Consider the following 27,632-nt stretch of genomic DNA (forward strand, 5'->3'; position numbering starts at 1 on the left):
TTTGTATATGAGTGAAAAACAATACTTAGTGGGACCTGTGATAGCTCAATGGTTAACACTGCTGCCTCACACGCAGTACTACTGGGTTCAAATCCACATCTGGGAAGTTCTTGTTCTTTGTTTTGCCTTGATCATAGTTCACTGAGAACATTTGTATATGAGCGAGAACCAAACTTTGTTGGGACCCAGGATAGCTCAATGGTCAACACTGTGGGCTCCTAATACAGGAGTAGTGAGTTCAAATCCCATACATGGAGTCAGTAATTTGGCAGTATGGCGTAAAGACGACATACATTGTGGGCTGCTTCTTCTCCCCCACACAGACTAATGTTATGTGCTACTTCTTTGACTAACATATAGTTGAAAAATTAAGTCAACACTAAAGCTAATAATAATCCAAAATAAAATGTCAAATAGTTAATGATGACACCTCAGGGGTTACCTGTGAGTGTGTGTGTGTGTGTGTGTGTGTGTGTGTGTGTGTGAGAATGAGTGCGTGTGTGTGTGTGTGTAGGAGTGTGTGCGAGTGAGTGTAACTCCTGAGGTGGGTGGGAATAGGATAAATAAAGAGCGTTGACCAATGAGCTCTCCTGGGTACAAATAAAATAAAATAGGTTAATTGTAATTGGATAAAAAAAAAGTAAATTAAATTATTATTTTAACATTACATGGGAGAAATGACACAGTTACAATATTTGTCAACTTGCAGCCTCCAGCTGATCTTTTAAATTACACATTGACCCAGGCAGGAGAACCCAGTACCTGTCATTCAGAGTCAGCAGTCTTAACCACTGGGCTATCCTGGGTCTTGATGAGACAATTTATTTTCATACACAAATGTAATCGAGGACTGTGGCCCAGTAAAGTTTGATGAGGTAGAACAAAATGCAGTCAACCTGAGTGGGACTTGAACCCAGAACTTTTCATTCCGAGTCAGATGTCTTAACCCATGGTCTATCCTGGGTCTTGTGGAGAGAAGATTGTGTTCTATACACAAATGTAATCGAGGACTCCTGGCTCAGTAAAGTATGACAAGCTTAAACTAAATTTTGTCAACATGAGTGGGATTCGAACCCAGTACCTGTCATTCAGAGTCAGCAGTCTTAACCACTGGGCTATCCTGGGTCTTGATGAGACAATTTATTTTCATAACCAAATGTAATCGAGGACTGTGGCCCAGTAAAGTTTGATAAAGTAGAACAAAATGCAGTCAACCTGAGTGGGACTTGAACCCAGTACGTTTCATTCCGAGTCAGATGTCTTAACCCCTGGTCTATCCTGGGTCTTGTGACGAAACGATTGTGTTCTATACACAAATGTAATCGAGGACTCCTGGCTCAGTAAAGTATGACAAGCTTAAACAAAATTTTGTCAACATGAGTGGGATTCGAACCCAGTACCTGTCATTCAGAGTCAGCGGTCTTAACCACTGGGCTATCCTGGGTCCTGATGAGATATTTTTTTTTTCATACACAAATGTAATCGAGGACTGATGGCCCAGTAAAGTTTGATGAGGTAGAACAAAATGCAGTCAACCTGAGTGGGTCTTGAACCCAGTACTTTTCATTCCGAGTCAGATGTCTTAACACCTGGCCTATCCTGGGTCTCGTGAAGAGGAGATTGTGTTCTATACACAAATGTCATCGAGGACTCCTGGCTCAGTAAAGTATGACAAGCTTAAACTAAATTTTGTCAACATGAGTGGGATTCGAACCCAGTACCTGTCATTCAGAGTCAGCAGTCTTAAACACTGGGCTATCCCTGGTCCTGTGAAGAGAGGATTTCTTTCCATACACAAATGTTATCTACGACCCCTGACTCACTGGAGTAAGATGAGGTGGAAAAAATACTGCTGACCGGAGTGGGGTTTGGACTCTGTACAGTTTGTTCTCATGCAACAGTCTTAACCACTGGGCTACTTTCAGTCTTGTAAAGGTAGGATTTTAGTCCATACACAAATGTAATCGACGACTCCCGGCCTTAGTAAAGTATGATGAGGTAAAAAAAAAAATACTATCAACCAGAGTGAGGTTTGAACTCGGTACTTTTCATTCAAAGTCAGCAGACTCAACCCCTAGTCTACCCTGGGTCTTGTGACAATAAGATTGTGTTCCGTACATAAATGTAATCGAGGACTCCTGGCTCTGTAAAGTATAATGAGGTTGGGAATGGGTGAAAAAAATAGAAGATTAATATAAAATAAAATATAATAAAAAAAAAATTGGTCTAAACCTGGGCCCTGAAGAAGGGGGGTCCAGACTGAGGCCAAGGGGAAAAACAACAACAACTCATAGCCATAGTACACATCCCTCTCACATGTGTGTAAGAGTTAAACATCAAAGAAGACAAAGGACATGAAAGACATTAAAGCAGCGGATACAAGCAGACACTTCTACATCCAGCTATGAATAACAACTAAAAGAAACATAGACACTGTGGTGGTCTCTGCGCTGTTCCACACCATCGTCCACTGGGGTGGAGGGAGCGTGGCCCCAGCAAAAATGTGCTTGCTCATCTGTTGCTTAATCTCGTATCTTGAGAACATTTTGAGCTTCTCATATCTGTCTCATTTTGTGATCAATTGCTTCTCCTTTATTGCTCCTAAGGGACCCTTAGGAGCAATAAAGAAGCTAAAAAGAGACAAGACGTCACTGAGACAAAGGAGGTTGATTTGAGACAACCCTTTGAGCAATATTTGAGAAGTGGGATACACTGACGAGAGCTCCATTGTTCTCAATCATGTCTCATTTATTTGGAAGGATGATCAAAAGAGAAAGAAATGAGATGTGTGAGCAATAAAAGAGATCTTATGTATGTCTTTTTCATGTCTTGATTATTTCTCTTCAATTTATTGTCATATCTCAAATTTGAGAATCATGAGAACAAATTGAGAGTGCAATTTAAATATTCATCTGACTTAATTAGAAATAGCACTAAACAAATACTCAAATATTGATTTATTTTAAAATATAATTTAAAAATAGATGAAATAACAAAATGTAAATGTAGTAAATTAGTACATACATCATGTACATATTGTCATTTACAATACTTAAGACAACATAGAAAACAATATACAGAAAAGAAAACAAATACAAAAATAAATGAATTTGACCTGAAGTACTCACTTTGTTATTGTGAAAAAGTCAGGTGTAGTTTTTTGAACTCCTTGTTGAGCAAAGCAGGTACCTTAGTTCAAAAAACACTTGACTTCATCTCAGTAAGAAGGTGAGTAAATGACAACATTTCCATTTTTGAAATATTCCAAGCAAAAACTGAAATACATTTATAAAATTGTAACCGTGCTGTCTGGAACTGGTCTACATACCAAAAAATAATCACACATTGAAAAGCAGGGATTCTTAACATTTTTAACCTTGGGGCACGACCAACTTTTCCACCACAGAGGGGTCTCAGAATGTTCCACTACAGAGGGGTCTGGGGCCAAATGAAATATAAACACTGAATGAGTCCTTCTACACTAAAGTGGATTACAAGCGAGTACCATTGCGGCCCATATGGACGGACCACAGCTAAGAAACAGATATTTATTGGCGGCTTCCAAGGGGTACTCGCAGCCAAACAGTGGGCCCCAGCCCTAGGATTAAGAAACACTGTTGTAAACAATAGAACAGCCTCCTGCGATAACAATAGAACATTTGGTACACAAATGATCATTGAAACATGTTGAAATTGGTTACAAAAGCTACTAATATACCTGATTATGTAAGCAGTAACGTACTGCGTCATTTTTTGGGGGATTTGGAAACAACTTTGAACTGTAAAAGGATATTAGCCGCTAGCTTGTTAGTAAGGTTGCATCACTGCCAAATTTGCTTGGCACAGCACAGCTCAATATGCATTATCACAGTATAACCTGGTACTAAAAGCTACATCATAGGGCCATTTTTGACAACATATACTGCGCAAACCTAGACCAAAATATTGAACATCCTACCATAGAATGAACTTGACAGGTACAAGGGCCTACTTCAAACCCTCTCTGGCCTGACTTTTGTTTACCAAAGCTTTCTTGAGCTTGACCTCCTCAATATGGTCCCAATCAGGAAGGGTACTGCATCTCAGGACATACGCTGCAAGGCAAGAACATAATCATCAGCCATTCGTCATTTTGCCACATCAGTTTCTACAGCTATCAATCAATCAATGTTTATTTATATAGCCCCAAATCACAAATGTCTCAAAGGACTGCACAAATCATTACGACTACAACATCCTCGGAAGAACCCACAAAAGGGCAAGGAAAACTCACACCCAGTGGGCAGGGAGAATTCACATCCAGTGGGACGCCAGTGACAATGCTGACTATGAGAAACCTTGGAGAGGACCGAAAGCAATGGATGTGGAGCGGGTCTAACATGATACTGTGAAAGTTCAATCCATAGTGGCTCCAACACAGCCGCGAGAGTTCAGTTCAAGCGGATCCGAGACAGCAGCGAGAGTCCCGTCCACAGGAAACCATCTCAAGCGGATCAGCAGCGTAGAGATGTCCCCAACCGATACACAGGCGAGCGGTCCATCCTGGGTCTCGACTCTGGACAGCCAGTACTTCATCCGTGGTCATCGGACCGGACCCCCTGTGGAGGGGGGGACATAGGAGAAAGAAAAGAAGCGGCAGATCAACTGGTCTAAAAAGGAGGTCTATTTAAAGGCTAGAGTATACAGATGAGTTTTAAGGTGAGACTTAAATGCTTCTACTGTATCAAATCTATGCAATGCAATAACAATAATAATGCAAATCAAATGTAATGCTTTTTAATGCCATTTTGTTGCTACTTCCAAAAATGTAATGCCCATGTGCGACTGCATTTAGTTGTTTTTTTTACATCATCAAAAGCTTCCAATGATCTGTATACACACAGTTGCAAGCATTAGACAAGTAAATGAGTTGAAAAGTTGACATGAACTGTTACTATCTAGTGTATTAGAATTGGATTACAAAGCTGTTTCATTGGAGAATGTATTTTTATTGATTTATTTTTGTGGAGTAGCATCTGGTGTTTTGACTGTGTGCGTGGCCGTAGACAATCGCTCATTAAAAGGTTGGACTATCCAAAATATTAAAGGAGAACTGCACTTAAAGCCTCTAAACAAACATCCCATTCTGCATCAGATGATCAATATAATATACCCATTAGCCATTTATTTAGTTGTGTCTGTTTGAAACATGCTGTAAGTATATATAAGTATATATATATTCTCTGAAATGATGACCATTTTTAATCAGGATACAATTTGTTTTCAAATAGTTCAAAGGTTTTATGGAAAAATAAATGAACATCATACTAGGATTGCAAATGATGCATGTGTTTGGAAATGGATGATGGATTTAAACATTTGAGAAAAATACAGAATAATATTGGTAAAAATGCCAATCAAATGCATTTGAAAAAAGCTATAGCAATGAAACATATTGCATTTCTTGTATTTACACCCTCTCTGTTGTTTCAAATGTTTACAGTAAACAGCAAGTATGTATCAAGTGTCCGGCAGCTGAAGGAACTTGTATTCATTTATTGTGGGAATGTCAGAGAATGAAATAGTTGTGGTCTGCTGTGAAAATGGCCTCTTTTGTCCATCCTAGGCTAGCGTAGATCACTTGAGGGAATTGCGTCACAACAGTTGCTAATGTTAGGCAAGTTAGCTCATATGTGTTGAAGTGGAGATGATTGAAATAAACGACTCCGTGTCGGCTCAGCTTCTCCATTATCCTGACATGGAGTCACAGTTAAGGACTACACGCCTACAGTGACCAAAGAATGGAAAAGTTGATGTTTCATTTTGCTTGATTGAAGCAGTGCTTTTGTCGTGTTCCCACCTTACAATACCTCTTGTATGCAGTTCAAAAAAGAAACGACTGTAACCTTCTTAAGTTCATTTTCCTTTACCGTTTGACATATTGACTGTCCGCCATGTCCTACAATCATATTCCCTTTTTTAAATGCCTCATTTAATGCTTTTTTATTGCCTTCATTTACGCAAAACCATTAATACACACAACCACACTTCAAGTTGATGGACATCAGACTATATTGCTCATCATAACGCTAGTTTGGAGTGGATAACAAATTGTAATGATGTAACATTCAGTTATGCTTCCAGTCTGCTGTAATCGAAAAGGGATCAACATTTCTCATATTGAACTTCTATTTCATTATTGTGACCCAATTTTGGCCTGAAAACACCCTCTGTTTGGGAAAACTTACTAAGGATTCCTTCCACTTTTTTCCGCTTAAGGATGCGCTTTGGTGTTCCTGCAGGTTTGTTTCCAGGGCGTCAAAAAGGGACAGCATTTTGACACGTAGAAAAAAGAGGTCCAAATAAAGGCCTACATTTGGGCTCTGCAGCATGTCTCATGGCAGCAAGGCGGAACAATGATATGAATACGCCGCTCTCAGGAAAGAGCTCTTGCTGGCCCGATTGTTGAGGAGGGCCGTCGCTGTATTTGTCTCCAACCAAGTCGCAGAGAGTTTGAAGTACTCTGACTTGGACCGGATCTGAAAGGGAAAAAAGAGCACAAACAATAGCAGAAGGAGAAAATGTGTTCAAAGTTGAAGTCAACAAAACAATGACATCATGAATGCTACTTACCTATTTTCAAGAGGACTTCTTCAATTCCTTCTTTTTCTGCCCACATTTTTTCCATCACATGGCGTCCATGATTTTTCTGCCTGTGGTTGATAACAGATAGTGTCCTCAATAGATGGGTTGCCTGCATCTCTCCTGTCTGGTGCCAGGAAAGCTGCCTTTTTATTCTCAGGTGGATTCAGGTAGCAAGCCGGGTGAAGGACCATAGGTGTGGACATTTGGTGATGGGCCAGCGGTGTGGGGATGGGAGGGGTGTACAGCCTCCATAGAGTGATCAAACTTGGCTGCTGAGGCCATTGGTTGATGGGCAGGATGCATGGTCTTCGTAGGGAAATGGACCTTTGATGTGGAGACCATATGGCAGGGGTGTCCAAACTTTTTCCACTGAAAAATCAAAGCAAGCGGGGGCCATTTTCATATTTTTGATTTGAAAAACCAATACAATATATGTATCAAAAATATACATTTAGGCCTCCACTCAGTTAGGGTTTTGGTCAAAAAAATATATTAAAAATGTGTCATTATTCAGTATTATTAGTATTGTTTTCATTATTAATAAGTTTTTCAACTTAAGTCGGGGTCGGATTCCACGTTAATCAATTCATGGTAAAAACGTAATGAGTGATCCATCGAGCTGGATTTGAACCAGTGCCCTAAAGAACTCAGCATAAGCTAATACAGCTTTCCACTTTATCAACTGAGGTATCGAAAGGATTAGCTGTTACTGCACACCGACACAGTGTTTGGTTCATTGAGCTCGACATATCGATGCATCAGTGTTGTCGGGTCTCCGATTAATTATCATTCAGAATAATCAGGAATTGAGATATTGCACAGGAAGCCCATGCATACTGTGCCCTCTGGGCAACAGTAGCAAAGGAATGCCCAGTCACCTGGGAGTCTGGCCGCATAGTCGTTATAGATGTTCAACCAACCTTTTTAAGTTACGGTTGGGTAGTTAACATGGGCGCCGATTGCATCGAACCTTGATAGCTGTTCAGCAAACCATTTTAAGTTACGGTTTTAACAAGTACCAAACGTTGAAACCGTGAGTCAGGATGGTGTGTGGAAAAGGTAAATCCCCGTGTCAGTCTCCCTGATAATAAAATTGTGAAAGCAAACTTTATGACGAATGCTCTATTAAAACGTGACATTCGATATTGGTTTTACCATCAACTGGTGATTTTAATATGCTGTCCAGACAGTTAAGTAGACCATCAATGTTCTATTGATTGCAAAACCCTTGGACTCTGAAAGTTGTAACATGTTGAAAACTGTGAAAAGAGAAGTCGCTGCAAAGAAGGCTTTGTAGAAGAAAGAATTTTGGAAAATCCTGGACTTTCCAAAATGGTGTAATAGGTTAAAAAATGTGGAAACATTGTATTGTTGTACCTTTATTTATAGTTATTTTCCTTTTTTATTAAACATTTAAAAGTAAATGAGGCCATTCCTGAAGGAATTGTGTACGAATGCTCCAATGCTGTGGACTGACACAGGCATTTTGCTTTTACACACACCATTCTGACCCACGGTTTCAACATTTGGTACTTCTTAAAACCGCAACTTAAAAGGGTTGGCTAAACAGCTACTAAGGTACGAGGCAATTGGCGCCCATGTTAACTACCCAACCGTAACTTAAAAAGGTTGGTTGAACAGCTATAAGGACTACGCAGCCAGTCTGCGGCCGGGCAGACCTTCGCTGCTGTTGCCCGGGCTCCTTGTGTTTTCTTTCTACTTACTAAATATATCATTTCTGTTCCAAACAGCATCACTGATGTCAACGGCAACATTTGATGATCATTTGAAAAATTAATAATCCTGCGGTATAGGCATCTTTGGCAGGAGGTGTCTTCTGCCAAGGCATTTACTCTCCTGAAGGAATAAATAAAGTAGTATCTAATCTAAATTTATCGATGTCTTGGACAATTTAAGCGGTAGAAAATGGATGGATGGATGGAGAATTATTGAAGTAATAACATGTTGAAATGACAAATTGTAATACGGAATTTCGGGGAAAACAGAGAATTTTTCCACTTCTTATGCAGAAGAAAGCTTCGACGGTGGAACAGTTAAAACGCATTGAAAAATGTGGAAGGTGTAGTCGCCAGAAAAAGCTATAGCACAAGTATTGTGCGGCTGAATCAAGTTCGTTTTTGGGAATTTTTGCGTAAGGCCCCCCCCTTACGACATTCTCGAGAATTTCTTTTTTCCAAAATTATGCATTTTCTGCCCTTTTTGGGTTTTATCGGCACTTCTGAAGAGGTTTTGAGACATTTCCTACAACTATAGCACAAGTATTGTGCGGCTGAAGCAAGTTCGTTTTTGGGGATTTTTGCGTAAGGCCCCCCCCCCCCCCCCCCTCTTACGACATTTTCGTGAAATAAAGTTTTCCAAAAATATGCATTTTCTGCCCTTTTTGGGTTTTGTCGGCACTTCTGAAGAAGTTTTGAGACATTTCCTACAACTATAGAACAAGTATTGTGCTGCTGAAGAAAGTTCGTTTTTGGGAATTTTTGCGTAAGGCCCCCCCTTACGACATTTCCGAGAAATTTTTTTTTCCAAAAATATGCATTTTCCGCCCTTTTTGGATTTTGTTAGCACTTCTGAAGAGGTTTTGAAACATTTCCTACAACTATGACACCAGTATTGTGCGGCTGAAGAAAGTTCGTTTTTGGGAATTTTTGCGTAAGGCGCCCCCCTTACGACATTTTCGAGAATTTTTTTTCCCAAAAATATGCATTTTCTGCCCTTTTTGGGTTTTGTCGGCACTTCTGAAGAGGTTTTGAGACATTTCCTACAACTATAGCACAAGTATTGTGCGACGGAAGAAAGTTCGTTTTTGTGAATTTTTGCGTAAGGCCCCCCCCCCCCTTACGACATTTTCGAGAAAAAAAGTTTTCCAAAAATATGCATTTTCTGCCCTTTTTGGATTTTGTCGGCACTTCTGAAGAGGTTTTGAGACATTTCCTACAACTATAGCACAAGTATTGTGCGGCCGAAGCAAGTTCGTTTTTGGGGATTTTTGCGTAAGGCCCCCCCCCCTTACGACATTTTCGTGAAAAAAGTTTTCCAAAAATATGCATTTTCTGCCCTTTTTGGGTTTTGTCGGCACTTCTGAAGAGGTTTTGAGACATTTCCTACAACTATAGAACAAGTATTGTGCTGCTGAAGAAAGTTCGTTTTTGGGAATCTTTGCGTAAGGCCCCCCCTTACGACATTTTCGAGAATTTTTTTTTCCAAAAATATGCATTTTCTGCCCTTTTTGGGTTTTGTCGGCACTTCTGAAGATGTTTTGAAACATTTCCTACAACTATAGCACAAGTATTGTGCGACGGAAGAAAGTTCGTTTTTGTGAATTTTTGCGTAAGGCCCCCCCCCCTTTACGACATTTTCGAGAAAAAAAGTTTTCCAAAAATATGCATTTTCTGCCCTTTTTGGATTTTGTCGGCACTTCTGAAGAGGTTTTGAGACATTTCCTACAACTATAGCACAAGTATTGTGCGGCTGAAGAAAGTTCGAAGGTGGAATGGTTTGAATAGGTTAAAACTTCGAAATGTTGTATTGTTGTATCTTTATTTGTCATTATTTATTTTTTTTATTTTTTATTAAACATTAAAAACTAGATGAGGCAATTCCTGAAGGAATTGCGTGTGATTGCTCCAATGCTGATGATGAACTAAAATCCCGGAATTATTTTAGCATTGTTTAACTCAAGTACACAATTCCTGAAGAGTCTGAAAATTTTGAAGTTGGAACAGTTGGAATCAGATGGAATAAGTGGAACTTTGAAGGATGTCCCATTGATTTCAATAGGAATTTCCCCAAAACTTAGTCCATGAGTACTGTGCCTATTAGCAACATTAGCAATGACCTGCTAGTCCTTATACTTGTTCAACCAACCCTTTTAAGTTACGGTTTGGTAGTTAACATGGACTACGATTGAAACCGTGATTCAGGATGGTGTGTGGAAAAGTTAAATTCCTGTGTCAAATGTCCAGACCACAAACAACAAGATTAAATAAATGTCTGTTGAAAAGTAATACTGAATTTGTCATTTGACTGGGGGCTCTGTTTGATTGATTTGTCAAAAAGTCTTTGACAGTAAAGAAGACTGCCTATGTCCAGTGTAGATTAAAGTCTTGACATTACCTGACCTGTGTGATTGTTAGTGATGGGTTGATGAGGCGTTGCACAGCCTTTTGACACATTTATAAACTGTATTGATCCTGTGTCACTAAATACTGACATCTGCTGGACATTAAAATTCCCTACAGGAAATCTATGGACCAACTCAACTGACACTGATTTTATGACCTAGTATATACAATAATATAAACCAAGTCATTGAATTTCATTTAGGATTATTTCATATCTTCATTTAAATAATACTAAATTTTTTTAAATACTTTTTAGATACAGTCAATAAATAATGTGAACATGTATCATAACATGGAAATCTAAGAGAACGTGTTGTGAATGAGGATAGTTGTGGACTGGGAATTCTTTTTTTTTTTTACACATGCGCTCTGATTACGCACTATTGATTGATTGATTGAAACTTTTATTAGTAGATTGCACAGTTCAGTACATATTCTGTACAATTGACCACTAAATGGTAACACCCCAATAAGTTTTTCAACTTAAGTCGGGGTCGGATTCCACGTTAATCAATTCATGGTAAAAACGTAATGAGTGATCCATCGAGCTGGATTTGAACCAGTGCCCTAAAGAACTCAGCATAAGCTAATACAGCTTTCCACTTTATCAACTGAGCTATCGAAAGGATTAGCTGTTACTGCACATTGACACAGTGTTTGGTTCATTGAGCTCGACGCAGATGTCGATGCATCAGTGTTGTCGGGTCTCCCACTAATTATCATTCAGAATAACCAAGAATTGAGATATTGCACAGGCAGCCCATGCATACTATGCCCTCTGGGCAACAGTAGCAATGAAATGCCCAGTCACCTGGGAATCTGGCCGCATAGTCGTTATACCTGCTCAACCAACCTTTTTAAGTTACGGTTGGGTAGTTAACATGGGCGCCTATTGCATCGAACCTTGATAGCTGTTCAGCAAACCATTTTAAGTTACTGTTTTAACAAGTACCAATCGTTGAAACCGTGAGTCAGGATGGTGTGTGGAAAAGCTAAATGCCCTTGTCAGTCTCCCTGATAGTAAAATTGTGAAAGCAAACTTTTTGACGACTGCTCTATTAAAATGTGACATTCGATATTGGTTTTACCATCGACTGGTGATTTTGATGTGCTGCCCAAACAGTGAAGTAGACCGTCAATGTTCTATTAATAGCAAAACTCTTGGACTCTGAAAGTTGTAACATGTTGAAAACTGTGAAAAGAGTAATCGATGCAAAGACTTTGTAGAAGCAAGAATTTTGGAAAATCCTGGACTTTCCAAAATGGTGTAATAGGTTAAAAAATGTGGAACCATTGTATTGTTGTATCTTTATTTATAGTTATTTTCCTTTTTTATTAAACATTTAAAAGTAAATGAGGCCATTCCTGAAGGAATTGTATACGAACGCTCCAATGCTGGGAGACTGACACAGGCATTTTGCTTTTACACACACCATTCTGACCCACGGTTTCAACACTTGGTACTTCTTAAAACCGTAACTTAAAAGGGTTGGCTAAACAGCTACTAAGGTACGAGGCAATTGGCACCCATGTTAACTACCCAACCGTTACTTAAAAAGGTTGGTAGAACAGCTATAAGGACTACGCAGCCAGTCTGCGCCCGGGCAGCCCTTCGCTGCTGTTGCCCGGCGGGCACAGCATGCATGGGCTGCCCGGCGGCCGGGCAGCCCTTCGCTGCTGTTGCCCGGCGGGCACAGCATGCATGGGCTGCCCGGCGGCCGGGCAGCCCTTCGCTGCTGTTGCCCGGCGGCCGGGCAGCCCTTCGCTGCTGTTGCCCGGCGGGCACAGCATGCATGGGCTGCCCGGCGGCCGGGCAGCCCTTCGCTGCTGTTGCCCGGGCTCCTTGTGTTTTCTTTCTACTTACTAAATATATAATTTCTCTTCCAAACAGCATCACTGATGTCAACGGCAACATTTGGTGATCATTTGAAAAATTAAAAATCCTGCGGTATAGGCATCTTTGGCAGGAGGTGTCTTCTGCCAAGGCATTTACTCTCCTGAAGGAATAAATAAAGTAGTATCTAATCTAAATTTATTGATGTCTTGGACAATTTTTCAATCGGTGGAGAATTGTTGAAGTAATAACATGTTGAAATGACAAATGGTAATACGGAATTTCGGGAAAACAGAGAATTTTTCCACTTCTTATGCAGAAGAAAGCTTCGACGGTGGAACAGTTAAAACGCGTTGAAAAATGTGGAAGGAGTAGTCGCCAGAAAAAGCTATAGCACAAGTATTGTGCGGCTGAATCAAGTTCGTTTTTGGGAATTTTTGCGTAAGGCCCCCCCTTACGACATTCTCGAGAATTTCTTTTTTCCAAAATTATGCATTTTCTGCCCTTTTGGGGTTTTATCGGCACTTCTGAAGAGGTTTTGAGACATTTCCTACAACTATAGCACAAGTATTGTGCGGCTGAAGCAAGTTCGTTTTTGGGGATTTTTGCGTAAGGCCCCCCCCCCCTTACGACATTTTCGTGAAATAAAGTTTTCTAAAAATATGCATTTTCTGCCCTTTTTGGGTTTTGTCGGCACTTCTGAAGAAGTTTTGAGACATTTCCTACAACTATAGAACAAGTATTGTGCTGCTGAAGAAAGTTCGTTTTTGGGAATTTTTGCGTAAGGCCCCCCCTTACGACATTTTCGCGAATTTTTTTTTTCCAAAAATATGCATTTTCCGCCCTTTTTGGGTTTTGTCAGCACTTCTGAAGAGGTTTTGAAACATTTCCTACAACTATGACACCAGTATTGTGCGGCTGAAGAAAGTTCGTTTTTGGGAATTTTTGCGTAAGGCGCCCCCCTTACGACATTTTCGAGAATTTTTTTTCCCAAAAATATGCATTTTCTGCCCTTTTTGGGTTTTGTCGGCACTTCTGAAGAGGTTTTGAGACATTTCCTACAACTATAGCACAAGTATTGTGCGACTGAAGAAAGTTCGTTTTTGTGAATTTTTGCGTAAGCCCCCCCCCCCCCTTACGACATTTTCGAGAAAAAAAGTTTTCCAAAAATATGCATTTTCTGCCCTTTTTGGATTTTGTCGGCACTTCTGAAGAGGTTTTGAGACATTTCCTACAACTATAGCACAAGTATTGTGCGGCTGAAGAAAGTTCGAAGGTGGAATGGTTTGAATAGGTTAAAACTTCGAAATGTTGTATTGTTGTATCTTTATTTGTCATTATTTTTTTTTATTTTTTTTTTATTAAACATTAAAAACTAGATGAGGCAATTCCTGAAGGAATTGCGTGTGATTGCTCCAATGCTGATGATGAACTGAAATCCCGGAATTATTTTAGCATTGTTCAACTCAAGTACACAATTCCTGAAGAGTCTGAAAATTTTGAAGTTGGAACAGTTGGAATCAGATGGAATAAGTGGAACTTTGAAGGATGTCCCATTGATTTCAATAGGAATTTCCCCAAAACTTAGTCCATGAGTACTGTGCCTATTAGCAACATTAGCAATGACCTGCTAGTCCTTATACTTGTTCAACCAACCCTTTTAAGTTACGGTTTGGTAGTTAACATGGACTACGATTGAAACCGTGATTCAGGATGGTGTGTGGAAAAGTTAAATTCCTGTGTCAAATGTCCAGACCACAAACAACAAGATTAAATAAATGTCTGTTGAAAAGTAATACTGAATTTGTCATTTGACTGGGGACTCTGTTTGATTGATTTGTCGAGAAGTCTTTGACAGTAAAGAAGACTGCCTATGTCCAGTGTAGATTAAAGTCTTGACATTACCTGACCTGTGTGATTGTTAGTGATGGGTTGATGAGGCGTTGCACAGCCTTTTGACACATTTATAAACTGTATTGATCCTGTGTCACTAAATACTGACATCTGCTGGACATTAAAATTCCCTACAGGAAAGGGCAGCTGTTGCCCGGTCTCCTTCTTTATTCGCTCTACTTACTAAATATATAATTTCTGGTCCGAATAGCATCACTGATGTCAACGGCGACATTTGATGATTATTTGAAAAATAAGAAATCCTGCGGTATAGGCATCTTTGGCAGTCTGCTCTTTGTAGTTTTACATTTAATCAGGAGGTGTCTTCTGCCAAGGCATTTACTCTCCTGAAGGAATAAATAAAGTAGTATCTAATCTAAATGTATTGATGTCTTGGACAATTTCTCAATCGGTGGAGAATTGTTGAAGTAATAACATGTTGAAATGACAAATGGTAATACGGAATTTCGGGAAAACGGAGAATTTTTCCACTTCTTATGCAGAAGAAAGCTTCGACGGTGGTGTTTTTCGGTCAGAAGCTGGCAGCGGTGGCGCAGCCGCTCATCATCTTCACGCCCACCAAGATGGCGGCGTTGTGGTTCCCCGATCACCAGCGAGCCACGGCCAACATGATGGCCTCCATGGGTGAGTGAGAAATGTGGAAGTGTTTCCCCCACAGGACTGCAATCTACACTATATTGCCAAAAGTATTTGGCCAGCCATCCAAATGATGAGAATCAGGTGTCCTAATCACTTGGCCCGGCCGCAGGTGTATAGAATCAAGCACTTAGGCATGGAGACTGTTTTTACAAACATTTGTGAAAGAATGGGCCGCTCTCAGTGATTTCCAGCGTGGAACTGTCATTGGACGCCACCTTTGCAACAAATCCAGTGGCGAAATTTCCTCCCTCCTAAATATTCCAAAGTCAACTGTCGGCTTTATTATAAGAAAATGGAAGAGTTTGGGAACAACATCAACTCAGCCACCAATTAGTAGACCATGTAAACTGACAGAGAGGGGTCAGCGGAGAAATGACGGTGTGGTGTTGGTTTTCAGGAGTTGGGCTTGGCCCCTTAGTTCCAGTGAAAGGAACTTTGAATACTCCAGGATACCAAAACCTTTTGGACAATTCCACGCTCCTAACATGATTGTGCACCACTGCACAAAGCAAGGGCCATAAAGGCATGGATGACAGAGTCTGATGCAGCTGAACTTGACTGGCCTGCACAGAGTCCTGACCTGAACCCAATAGAACACCTTTGGGATGAATTAGAATGGAGACTGAGAGCCAGGCCTTCTCCACCAACATCAGTGTGTGACCTCCCCAATGCGCTTTTGGAAGAATGGTGGAAAATTCCTATAAAGACACTCGGCAACCTTGTGGACAGCCTTCCCAGAAAAGTTGTGAAGTGAAGTGAATTATATTTATATAGCGCTTTTCTCTAGTGACTCAAAGCGCTTTACATAGTGAAACCCAATATCTAAGTTACATTTAAACCAGTGTGGGTGGCACTGGGAGCAGGTGGGTAAAGTGTCTTGCCCAAGGACACAACGGCAGTGACTAGGATGGCGGAAGCGGGAATCGAACCTGCAACCCTCAAGTTGCTGGCACGGCCGCTCTACCAACCGAGCTACACCTACAAGTTGAAGCTGTAATAGCTGCAAAAGGTGGACCCACATCATATTGAACGCTATGGGTTAGGAATGAGATGGCACTTCAAGTTCATATGTGAGTCAAGGCAGGTGGCCAGATACTTTTGGCAATATAGTGTATTTGTTGGCGGCGGTGGTTTGCCTTGGAATAATCCACTATTTTGCATAAATGGCTGTAAAAAAACATGAAATGCAAAACATTCATGTTTAGAATGAGTGTTGTCACAGTTCCACAATTAACGAATGTACTTTTAAATTCACTATAAATTTACAAGAATATTGGTCAATATTATTACATATGTAAATATATATTGTAAAACATTAATTAATTATTGAATTCACTACTTCTATTGAAAACTGCTTCAAACTGTCAAGTATTTAAAGAGGTCCTATTATTTGAGAACCACTGGACCAGGATGGCGCAAGCGGGGATCGAACCTGGAACCCTCAAGTTGCTGGCACGGCCGCTCTACCAACCAAGCTGTACCGCCCTTTAAAATGGTAATACTAACTGTGGGGTGTTTTACCGCGGTTATCATTAATACCATTCATGGTTACATCCCTAGAGTGATTTTAGATGTGGGAGGGGCCCACAGATGCATTCATGGTCTACAAAAGTCTTTCCAATGGATGAGTCACTTTTTGGAAAAAGAGGTCTGATTACGCAATATAGCAAGAAAGTGGTTACGTTGGCAACACTGATCCCTTCCTGCTACATGGTCTTATGCTCTGGCAGACCAAGTGAGTTACAAGGTGTCTATGAGCAATTTTATGGGAGACACTTGACATGGAGGTGATCATCTTTAGCCCGCTGTTCCTCCACAGCCAACCCGCTGGGCATCCTCATCGCCAACATGGCGTCTCCAAAGATCGCTCGCACGGCACAACTCCCACTTTTGGTGAGTTATATAGAATTACTGAATAGCTGATTAAAGGATCTCAAGGTAAAAATAAATGTTCACCTGTCATCCTTCAGATGTTGGTCTATGCCGTTGTTGCCTGCGTCAGCTGTTTCCTCGTCACCATGGGCATGCGGTGCAGTGCCCCCCCCACCCCCCGACGCCGCCATCGGCCAGCGCAGAACATTCCACCTCGGAACCCTTCAGACATGGCTTCAAACTGGTAGGAAACATCCTGCACTGCAAAAAGTCAGTGTTCAAAAACAAGAAAAAAATAAATAAAAATTAGGGGTATTTAGCAATATTATCTGCCAATAAAACAAGAAGGTTTATCTTGTCAAGACTTTCCAAAACCGGTCAAATTAGCAAACCTCTATGGACCAAAAAATACCTTAAAATAAGTATATTCTCACTAATAACAAGTGCACTTTTCTTGGTAGAAAAAAAGAGACCTTTTTCCTCAATATGTTGAAGAGTATTCTTACATGAAGTAAACGCTAAGGCCATTATCTTGACGTAACGATATGCGTTCGGCATCATGATTTTTTTTTTCATGCTTGAAGTAAGACATTTTTTACTTTAAAAAAGCAGTTTTCTACTTGTGCTGATGACACAGATTTGCAACAGTTGATATTCTAGTTTCAAGCATGTTTTACTCAATATAGGTCATAAGAGTGTGGTACGCCAGATGCACCGAAGCAGACAGACAGGCGATTCAGAGGGTCATAAAGTCTCCACAAAAAATCATCGGCTGCCCCCTGCCCTCCTTGAAGGATTGACATAACTCCCGGTACCTCAACAAAGCAAAAAGCATCACCAAGGACAGCACACACCCCGGCATCCACCTGTTCCACCTGCTACCATCGGGCAGGCGCTTCAGGTGCATCAGAGCCAGAACAAACAGACTCAGAGACAGCTTCTTTCCCAGAGCTGTCACCATGTTGAACTCTAACTTAATAATAATAATAATAATAATAATAATAATAATTCACCCCTATACAATATCCTACCCTAATACCCTACTGTGCAATACTACCCATCCATCCATTTTCTACCGCTTATTCCCTTCAAGTGCAATACGTCCGACACTGATTATTATTTATTACTTTGGTACTCTTGTCTTGTTCTGTATATTGTACAGTATTTTGTATTTCTATAGTGTTTTGTATATTGTACAGGATTGCTTCTTATTTTTATTGGATTGTAGTCTGTTTATTTCAATTGATAGTTTTTCCTTTATTACCTCTCGTGCCCATATTTGTTTCCACTACCGCACCTTAAGTTGGAGTCCTTAATCTCGTTCTATGCAAATATAATGACAATAAAGTCCATTCTATTGTATTTTATTCTATTCTATAACATCTCAGCAACAAGCTGTAATATCTTACTGAGATCATTTAGGACCAAAACCCTTAAAACAAGTGAAACACTAACATCAAATCTGCTTAGTGAGAAGAATGATCTTATCAGACAGAAAATAAGCAGATATCTCCCTTATTTGAAATATTTCATCTTACTTAGATTGTAGTTTTTGCAGTGTGGTGCCGTGTTGTGGGACACACCTGACTCGCCGCCCTTTGTCCTTGTCCCGCCCAGCTGCTGAGGAACCGAGCGTACCTGCTGCTGCTGTGCTTTGGCTCGGGCGTGGCCGTGTTCACCTGCTTCTCCACGCTGCTGGACCAGATCCTGTGTGTGCAGGGATACACCGACGTGAGGACACTTTTTATTCACCTGCTCACGCAATATGAACATTTCATACCAGTTAACTTGAGATCGGTAGGTTGTGAGTTCAAACCCCGGCCAAGTCATACCAAAGACTATAAAAATAGGACCTGTTACCCTCCCTGCTTGGCACTCAGCATCTAGGGTTGGTATTGGGGGTTAAATCACCAAAAATCATTCCCGGACGCGGCCACCGCTGCTGCTCACTGCTCCCCTCACCTCCCAGGGGGTAATCAAGGGGATGGGTCAAATGCAGAGGACAAATTTCATCACAGCTAGTGTGTGTGTGACAATCATTGGTACTTTAACTTGAATCTGAGCAGCTTACTGTTTGAGGTCTTTGATGATTTCCGTGTGTCCTGTCATTATGAAGAAGTGTACCAATCTCTTGTGAGACATGATATGTTTCGGACAGAGGTGGGCAGTAACGCGCTACATTTACTCCGTTACATCTATTTGAGTAACTTTTGGGATGAATTGTACTTCTAAGAGTAGTTTTAATGCAACATACTTTTACTTGAGTATATTTACAGAGAAGAAACACTACTTTTACTGCGCTCCATTTATCTACATTCAGCTCGCTACTTGCTACTGATTTTTATCGATCTGTTAATGCACGCTTTGTTTGTTTGGTTTGTCAGACATACCTTCAAAGTAGGATCTATCACATGCACGTGTTTCATCCCTACAGGATTTCGTGGGTCTATGCGGCGCACTCTTCATCGCGTTCGGCATGGTGGGCGCCGCCCTGCCGGGGCTTTACGTTGACAAAACCAAGAAGTTCATAGAGGCCATCAAAGTCAACATGAGCCTCTCTGCCATGGTGGCCTGCGCCTTCACTGTGGTGAGTGCATCTTACACACACCTATTTATTACCTTGTTGAGACCTCGGAAAAATGCCGACCTCTTCAGGACCACCCTTACTAGATATAGAAATATTTGTATTTACAACATTAATAATATATACATACTATGCAAATATAAAAAGCATGAAAAAGGTCATAATTTCACAAGAAAAGCTTAGAATTTTGGCAGGGTTATAATAAAGTTGGAATCGTAGTCAAAATTTTCCAAGAAAAACTGAACATTTGTGCAATATTATGATAAAAGTTGGAATTTTACTCAATAACAGGTGGAATTTTAGGAGAAAAAGCTTCAACTTTTGGCAATTTTATGAATAGTCACAGTTTTATAACATTTTTGGCAACATTATAATAATAGGAATTTTAATAGGAAAAATTATGACACAAAAGTCATAATTTTACTCAAAAAATGTCACTATTTTACAAGAACAACAAAAGAATAGGCAATATTGTGATAAATCTCTATATTTTATATGACAAATGTCACCATTTTGCATTAAAAAGTTATCATTTTACATAAAAAAGTAATAATTCTACGAGAAAATATTGCAAATTACAGAAACAAAAAGAATATGAGAAATTGTTCCCAGTTTTATCAGAAAAAAAAGTCGACACATTGTGAGAAAAAGACTGCTTTTAGTTAATTAAAACATTTTGTTTTACTTCAAGTTATTACGGTATGTCTCTGTGTACATGTTCAGTTTCTTTTTGTTATTAATTTTGGCCAAAGTGGGCGCATTTCAACTTCTTACACACACTTGTTGTTACATATGTTGGCCAGAGGGGGAGCACTTTTAAAACCGACACACAGTCAATTTGAAAAATCCCTCCTTTTTGGGACCACCCTCATTTTGATAGATTTCACCAGCAGGGTTGTAAATGAGACATTCTCTATTAGATGCAATGGTTTTTCCGTATTGGGACCATGATTTATGTCCTAACTTGTTCACACCTCCTCATATGGAAGCTACTTTTCCTTGTTGGTGTCTTCAGAAGGGTAGAAATACAAGAACACACACATCTCACCACAATCCTCCCCAGGTGTGTCTGATACAAGATCAGAAGGTGGCCGTAGCGATTGTTTGCGCTCTTTTTGGCTTCTTGGGTGTCTCCATCTACCCGGCCGTGATGGAGTTGTCCGTGGAATGTTCCTACCCTGTGGGAGAGGCCACCTCCGCCGGACTGGTCTTCATATCAGGGTAACGCACACGTCCTACTTCCTCTCCTCGGCGACTTGAAACTCTAGAACTCTTGCTCTTTGCCCTGCAGACAAGTTCAGTCGCTGATTTACATCATCCTGCTTCAAGCTTTGGCAACACCCATCGCAGAGTCGCCTCGCTTAACCTGCACGCTCGCCCCTCAGAGCTGGAAAGGTAACGTCACATCAACACCATTTTATCTGCAAATACAGGGCATCTGCACTTTTTACACATTTTCTTGTGTTACAGCCTTTCTCCAAAATGAAATACATTCATTTTTGTCCTCAGAATTCTACACACAATAACCCATAATGACAGTGTCAAATATTTTGCTCATGTTTTCAAACTACAAAATCACATGTACAAACCCCGTTTCCATATGAGTTGGGAAATTGTGTTCGATGTAAATATAAACAGAATACAATGATTTGCAAATCCTTTTCAAGCCATATTCAGTTGAATATGCTACAAAGACAACATATTTGATGTTCAAACTGATAATCATTAACTTTAAAATTTGATGCAAGCAACACGTGACAAAGAAGTTGGGAAAGGTGGCAATAAATACTGATAAAGTTGAGGAATGTTCATCAAACACTTATTTGGAACATCCCACAGGTGTGCAGGCTAATTGGGAACAGGTGGGTGACATGGCTGGGTATAAAATCAGCTTGCCAAAAAATGCTCAGTCTTTCACAAGAAAGGATGGGGCGAGGTACACCCCTTTGTCCACAACTGCGTGAGCAAATAGTCAAACAGTTTAAGTACAACCTTTCTCAAAGTGACATTGCAAGAAATGTAGGGATTTCAACATCTACGCTCCATAATATCATCAAAAGGTTCAGAGAATCTGGAGAAATCACTCCACGTAAGCGGCATGGGCGGAAACCAACATTGAATGACCGTGACCTTCCATCCCTCAGACGGCACTGTATAAAAAACCGACATCAATCTCTAAAGGATATCACCACATGGGCTCAGGAACACTTCAGAAAACCACTGTCACTAAATACAGTTCGTCGCTACATCTGTAAGTGCAAGTTAAAGTTCTGCAATGCAAAGTGAAAGCCATTTATCAACAACATCCGGAAACGCCGCCGGCTTCTCTGGGCCCGAGATCATCTAAGATGGACTGATGCAAAGTGGAAAAATGTTCTTTGGTCTGACAAGTACACATTTCAAATTGTTTTTGGAAATATTTGACATCGTGTCATCCGGACCAATGGGGAAGCGAACCATCCAGACTGTTATCGACGCAAAGTTCAAAAGCCAGCATCTGTGATGGTATGGGGGTGCATTAGTGCCCAAGGCATGGGTAACTTACACATTTATAAAGGCACCATTAATGCTGAAAGGTACATCCAGGTTTTGGAACAACATATGCTGCCATCTAAGCGCCGTCTTTTTCCTGGACGCCCCTGCTTATTTCAGCAAGACAATGCCAAGCCACATTCAGCAGGTGTTACAACAGCGTGGCTTCGTAAAAAAAAAGAGTGCGGGTACTTTCCTGGCCCGCCTGCAGTCCAGACCTGTCTCCCATCGAAAATGTGTAGCGCATTATGAAGCGTAAAATACGACAGCGGAGACCCCGGACTGTTGAACGACTGAAGCTCTCATAAAACAAGAATGGGAAAGAATTCCACTTTCAAAGCTTCAACAATTAGTTTCCTCAGTTCCCAAACGTTTATTGAGTGTTGTTAAAAGAAAAGGTGATGTAAGACAGTAGTGAACATGCCCTTTCCCAACTACTTTGGCACGTGCAGCCATGAAATTCTAAGTTAATTATTATTTGCAAAAAAATAAAATAAAGTTTATGAATTTGAACATCAAATATGTTGTCTTTGTAGCATATTCAACTGAATATGGGTTGAAAAGGATTTGCAAATCATTGTATTCCGTTTATATTTACATCTAACACAATTTCCCAACTCATATGGAAACATGGTTTGTACATCAGTATTCATAGATTTTCCAAAATGTAGCCCTGAGTGGGAGGAGTTTGGACCCCCCTGAATTGGAGGTTAGGGTAAGAAAAGGTTGGTGTGGGCGTGTCCTTAATGGTCCTGTGCCTGCTGTGTCCCATCAGTTCCTGTGATGCTGCTGTCCGCACTGAGCGCCGTGTCCTCCTGCATCTTCCTCATCTTCTTCCACACGCCCTACAGGCGCCTGGAGGACGAAAAAGCCGCCATTTACGGGACCGGCCAGGGCAACGGAACCGCCGCCAGCGAGAACAAGTGATCCGGCCGAGTAACGTTTTCATAACAAAATAACCAAGAAGTATTTTGTCCTTTGTTATGTCACCACTTTTATGGAGGTTCATTTATATCTTCATTAGGAAAAGTTTTCTTTTGACAATTTCCATCCATTTCCTACCGCTTGTCCCTTTTGGGGTCGCGGGGGGTGCTGGAGCCTATCTCAGCTGTATTCGGGCGGAAGGCGGTGTACACCCTGGACAAGTCGCCACCTCATCACAGATAGACAGACAACATTCACACTAGGGACCATTTAGTGTTGCCAATCAACCTATCCCCAGGTGCATGTCTTTGGAGGTGGGAGGAAGCCGGAGTACCCGGAGGGAACCCACGCAGTCACGGGGAGAACATGCAAACTCCACACCGAAAGATTTTAGTCCTAGTTTGATCACGTAAGCCAGGACCTTCGTATTGTGAGGCACATGCACTAACCCCCTGTGCCACCGTGCCATTTATGCAACTGAATTTTGTGTACATCAAATTATGCTGGCAGATGAGTACTGTTACTTTCAAATATGACTCAAGTAAAAAGTGTTGATCACAATAATTAGTTGAGCAAGTATTGTGTGATGGGTTATACTTGCTTTTCTACCTTTATTTGAAGGAACTCAAAGCGCTTTGACACCAGTTCCATATTCACCCTTTCACACACTGATGTCAGGAGCTGCCATGCAAGGTGCTAACCAGGCCCCATCAGGAGCAAGGGTGAAGTGTCTTGCTCAAGGACACAACGGACGTGACTAGGATGGTAGAAGGTGGGGATTGAACCAGTAACCCTCAGGTTGCTGGCACGGCCACTCTCCCGACTTCGCCACGCCGTCCCCGTGATAAAACGACTCAAGTATTTAGTAACTTGCGAGTAACTTCTGATTTATTCAAGAGCTGATTTTGTAATGGTCTTGGAATACAATTGTAGTTGGTGTGTGTCAAATATAAAAATCACACTTTTCTCCAGTTGGAAGTGGAATTCTTGTAGGCTGAAATGTGAACATTTCTACTGACACACATGATATAAATGCTCTTTTTACTAGTTTAAAAGTAACAATTGAGGATTTTTGCTGCCTTTTCTGACGTCATGTCACAATTACAGTCAGTATGTTTCTATCTACGAAGTTAGTCGGATTTTTCAAATCATTCAGTTTCTTCTATTTTCACAGCAGCATGTGGACTTTCCATGATCTTACCTCTAATGCAGGGGTCACCAACCTTTTTGAAAGCAAGAGCTACTTCTTGGGTACTAATTAATGCGAAGGGCTACCAGTTTGATACACACTTAAATAAATTGCTAGAAATAGCCAATTTGCTCAATTTACCTTTAACTCTATGTTATTATTAAAAAATAATGATATTTATCTTTGTGGAAACACTGATCATCTTAATGATTTCTCACAATAAATATATATAGAAACAAATAAATATTTTTTTAAAAAAAAGGGTATTTCTGTCTGTCATTCCGTCTACATTTTTTTCCCTTCTACTGAAAGTTTTTTGTAGAGAATAAATGATGAAAAAAACACTTAATTGAACGGTTTACAAGAGGAGAAAACACAAAAAAAAAGAAAATTAAATTTTGAAACATAGTTTATCTTCAAATTCCATCCATCCATCCATTTTCTACCGCTTATTCCCTTTTGGGGTCGCTGGCGCCTATCTCAGCTACAATCGGGTGGAAGGCGGGGTACACCCTGGACAAGTCGCCAACTTATATCTTCAAATTCGACTCTTTAAAATTCTAAATCCAACCGAAAAAAAGAAGAGAAAAACTAGCTAATTTGAATATTTTTGAAAAAAAAAAAAAAAAAAAAAATTATGGAACATCTTTAGTCATTTTTCCTGATTAAGATTGATTTTAGAATTTTGATGACATGTTTAAATAGGTTAAAATCCAATCTGCACTTTGTTAGAATATATAACAAATTGGACCAAGCTATATTTCTAACAAAGACAAATCATTATTTCTTCTAGATTTTCCAGAACAAAATTTTTAAAAGACATTCAAAAGACTTTGAAATAAGATTTAAATTTGATTCCACAGATTTTCTAGATTTGCCAGAATATTTTTTGGGAATTTTAATCATAATAAGTTTGAAGAAATATTTCCCAAATATTTTTTGTCGAAAAAAAATGAAGCTAAAATGAAGAATTAAATTAAAATGTATTTATTATTCTTTACAATAAAAAAAATTAATTTACTTGAACATTGATTTAAATTGTCAGGAAAGAATCAATCAATCAATCAATGTTTACTTATATAGCCCTAAATCACTAGTGTCTCAAAGGGCTGCACAAACCACTACCACATCCTCGGTAGGCCCACATAAGGGCAGGAAATTAAAAGGTAAAGAGGTATATTTGTTTAAAAATCCAAAATCATTTTTAAGGTTGTATTTTTTCTCTAAAATTGTCTTTCTGAAAGTTATAAAAAGCAAAGTAAACAAGTAAATGAATTTATTTAAACAAGTGAAGACCAAATCTCAAAAATATTTTCTTGGATTTTTTCATTCGATTTGAGTTTTGTTTTTCTTAGAATTCAAAATGTTGATCAAAGCGAGACCAGCTTGCTAGTAAATAAATACAATTTAAAGTATTTTTTGCCATTGCTCAAAACAAAAAATATGACAAAAAAATCTATGTTATAATAATTGTTTTCAAAGCTCCAATTGGTTAAAAAAATTCACTTTAAAATGTTTTATGTGGTAAATATTGCATATATTGTGCAGTTGCCATATAAAAACCAAGTTGTCTTTGACAAAAGAGCATAAAACAAACAATAATAGTTCAAATGTAAAATCGACAAATATATATGAAATTGATCTCGTAACTTCAGTTATAAAAATAAAACCTAATAAAAATGTATCACTTTCTGAGTGGGGCACCTTTTGGATCCCAAATATATTTACTGGTATTTTATTTATCTTTTCACTGTGATGACTCCAAAATAATAAAGAATTCAAATCAATGGTGTCCTGAATTATTGATCTTTTAGGGCTCTAATTACTAAATACTGCATATTTCTGTTTTACTATTAAAAAACAAAAGATGTTTTTTGACCGAAATGCCATAAAACTTTTTTTTTTTTTTAAGTTGATATAGAGATTTACTGTAAGCATTAAAATATAAAAATAATAATAATTTGACTAGTTTTTAACATTTTATTAACTGAGACCCTTTATGGTCCCCGGGACGTCTAAAGGTAAAATACTTTTTTAAAAATCCATATACCATATGTCCTTGAATTGCTGCAGGACATATAGTATGCGGCTGCCTTGAATTACTGCCGGGTCAAACTCACTTCGCAAAATAATTAGCGCATGCTTAGTATTACCGCCTGGTCAAACTGGTGACACTTCCCCTGTCATCATTTTCAAAATAGAGGAGGCTGATTTCAATACCGGTCATTTAAAATCGCATAAAGGGAAGAAGATGAACAGCTATTCAGTAGGATTTAAGGTCCAAGCTTACATCACAGTCATATTTTTACTGCATGCCTTTGGTAAGTGCAGGAGTGAGAAGAGGCTTTAAATTAATTATCGGCCCGGCGGCAATTCCAGGAAATACGGTATTTTGTTATGGTTTGAAAATGACAAATATCAAAATGGCCCCCGCATACTTCTATTTTTCCCTGTGCGGCCCTCAGTGGAAAAAGTTTGGACTCCCCTGGCCTAATGGTTGATAATTCTGATGTAAGTACACGGAAGGGAAATAAAGCAGGGTTTCTTCTTCACAATACTACTCAAGTCAAAGTAAAAAGTCTTCTGTTTTCAGTGAAAACAAATGCAAGACAATTATTTGATCATTCCCAAACACGCCATCAGCTAATGACATACACCTGCTGCTTTATGCTAGCGCGTCATCTAGTGGCGCCATTATGTAAGACAACTATCAGCACAAAAAGTATGTTGCAGTAAAACTACTCTGACGAGTACATTTTTGTTTTCAAAGTGACGTAAGTGCATGTAACGGAGTAAATGTCGCACGTTACTACTCACCTCCGCAGATGTGTTGGACAAAAGCAAACCAGCGTCGAAATATTGGCTTCTTTTGCATAAATCGCGCCTGCGTGGGAACCAGCCAATGAGACGTCAGTTTTGAAATCACGTGACACGAGTGTTACCAAACCAGCATGAAAAGGAGCCGACACGGGCGGAGTGGGCGGGGCTTGTTTACAGCGCAAATAAACATGATAGCAGCGTTAAAGGCAGATTTCTGCACTAGTGATATTTTTATAAATATGTGGTTGCTTTTATATACGTGTGTGTGTGTATATATATATATATATATATATATATATATATGTGTGTGCATTCATATATATATATTTATGTGTACATATATATGTCTGTCTGTATAAATATATATATATATACACACGTGTATACATATATATGTTTATATATGTGTGTATATATATATACGTATAAATGTGTATATATATACACATATATATGTGTGTGTGTGTGTATATACACATATATATGTGTGTGTATATATACACATGTGTATATATACACACACATATGAATAAGCGATAGAAATGGATGGATGTATGT

General features: G+C 39.6%; 1 long non-coding RNA gene and 1 pseudogene across 1 annotated transcript; one reads left to right on the forward strand and one right to left on the reverse strand.

Annotated features, from left to right (window-relative positions):
* Nucleotides 1-5,689: 5,689 nt before the first annotated feature.
* Nucleotides 5,690-6,794, reverse strand: LOC133545946 (uncharacterized). Its single transcript, XR_009804944.1, has 2 exons — nt 6,613-6,794; nt 5,690-6,518 (listed from the first exon to the last, which is right to left on the reverse strand). It is a non-coding gene; the product is annotated as an uncharacterized LOC133545946 (long non-coding RNA).
* An 8,196-nt stretch (nt 6,795-14,990) lies between these two features.
* Nucleotides 14,991-23,651, forward strand: LOC133545904 (solute carrier family 49 member A3-like; annotated as a pseudogene).
* Nucleotides 23,652-27,632: the final 3,981 nt, after the last annotated feature.

The sequence above is a fragment of the Nerophis ophidion genome, linkage group LG29 (assembly GCF_033978795.1).
Source record: "Nerophis ophidion isolate RoL-2023_Sa linkage group LG29, RoL_Noph_v1.0, whole genome shotgun sequence".
In the NCBI taxonomy this organism is placed as follows: domain Eukaryota; kingdom Metazoa; phylum Chordata; class Actinopteri; order Syngnathiformes; family Syngnathidae; genus Nerophis; species Nerophis ophidion.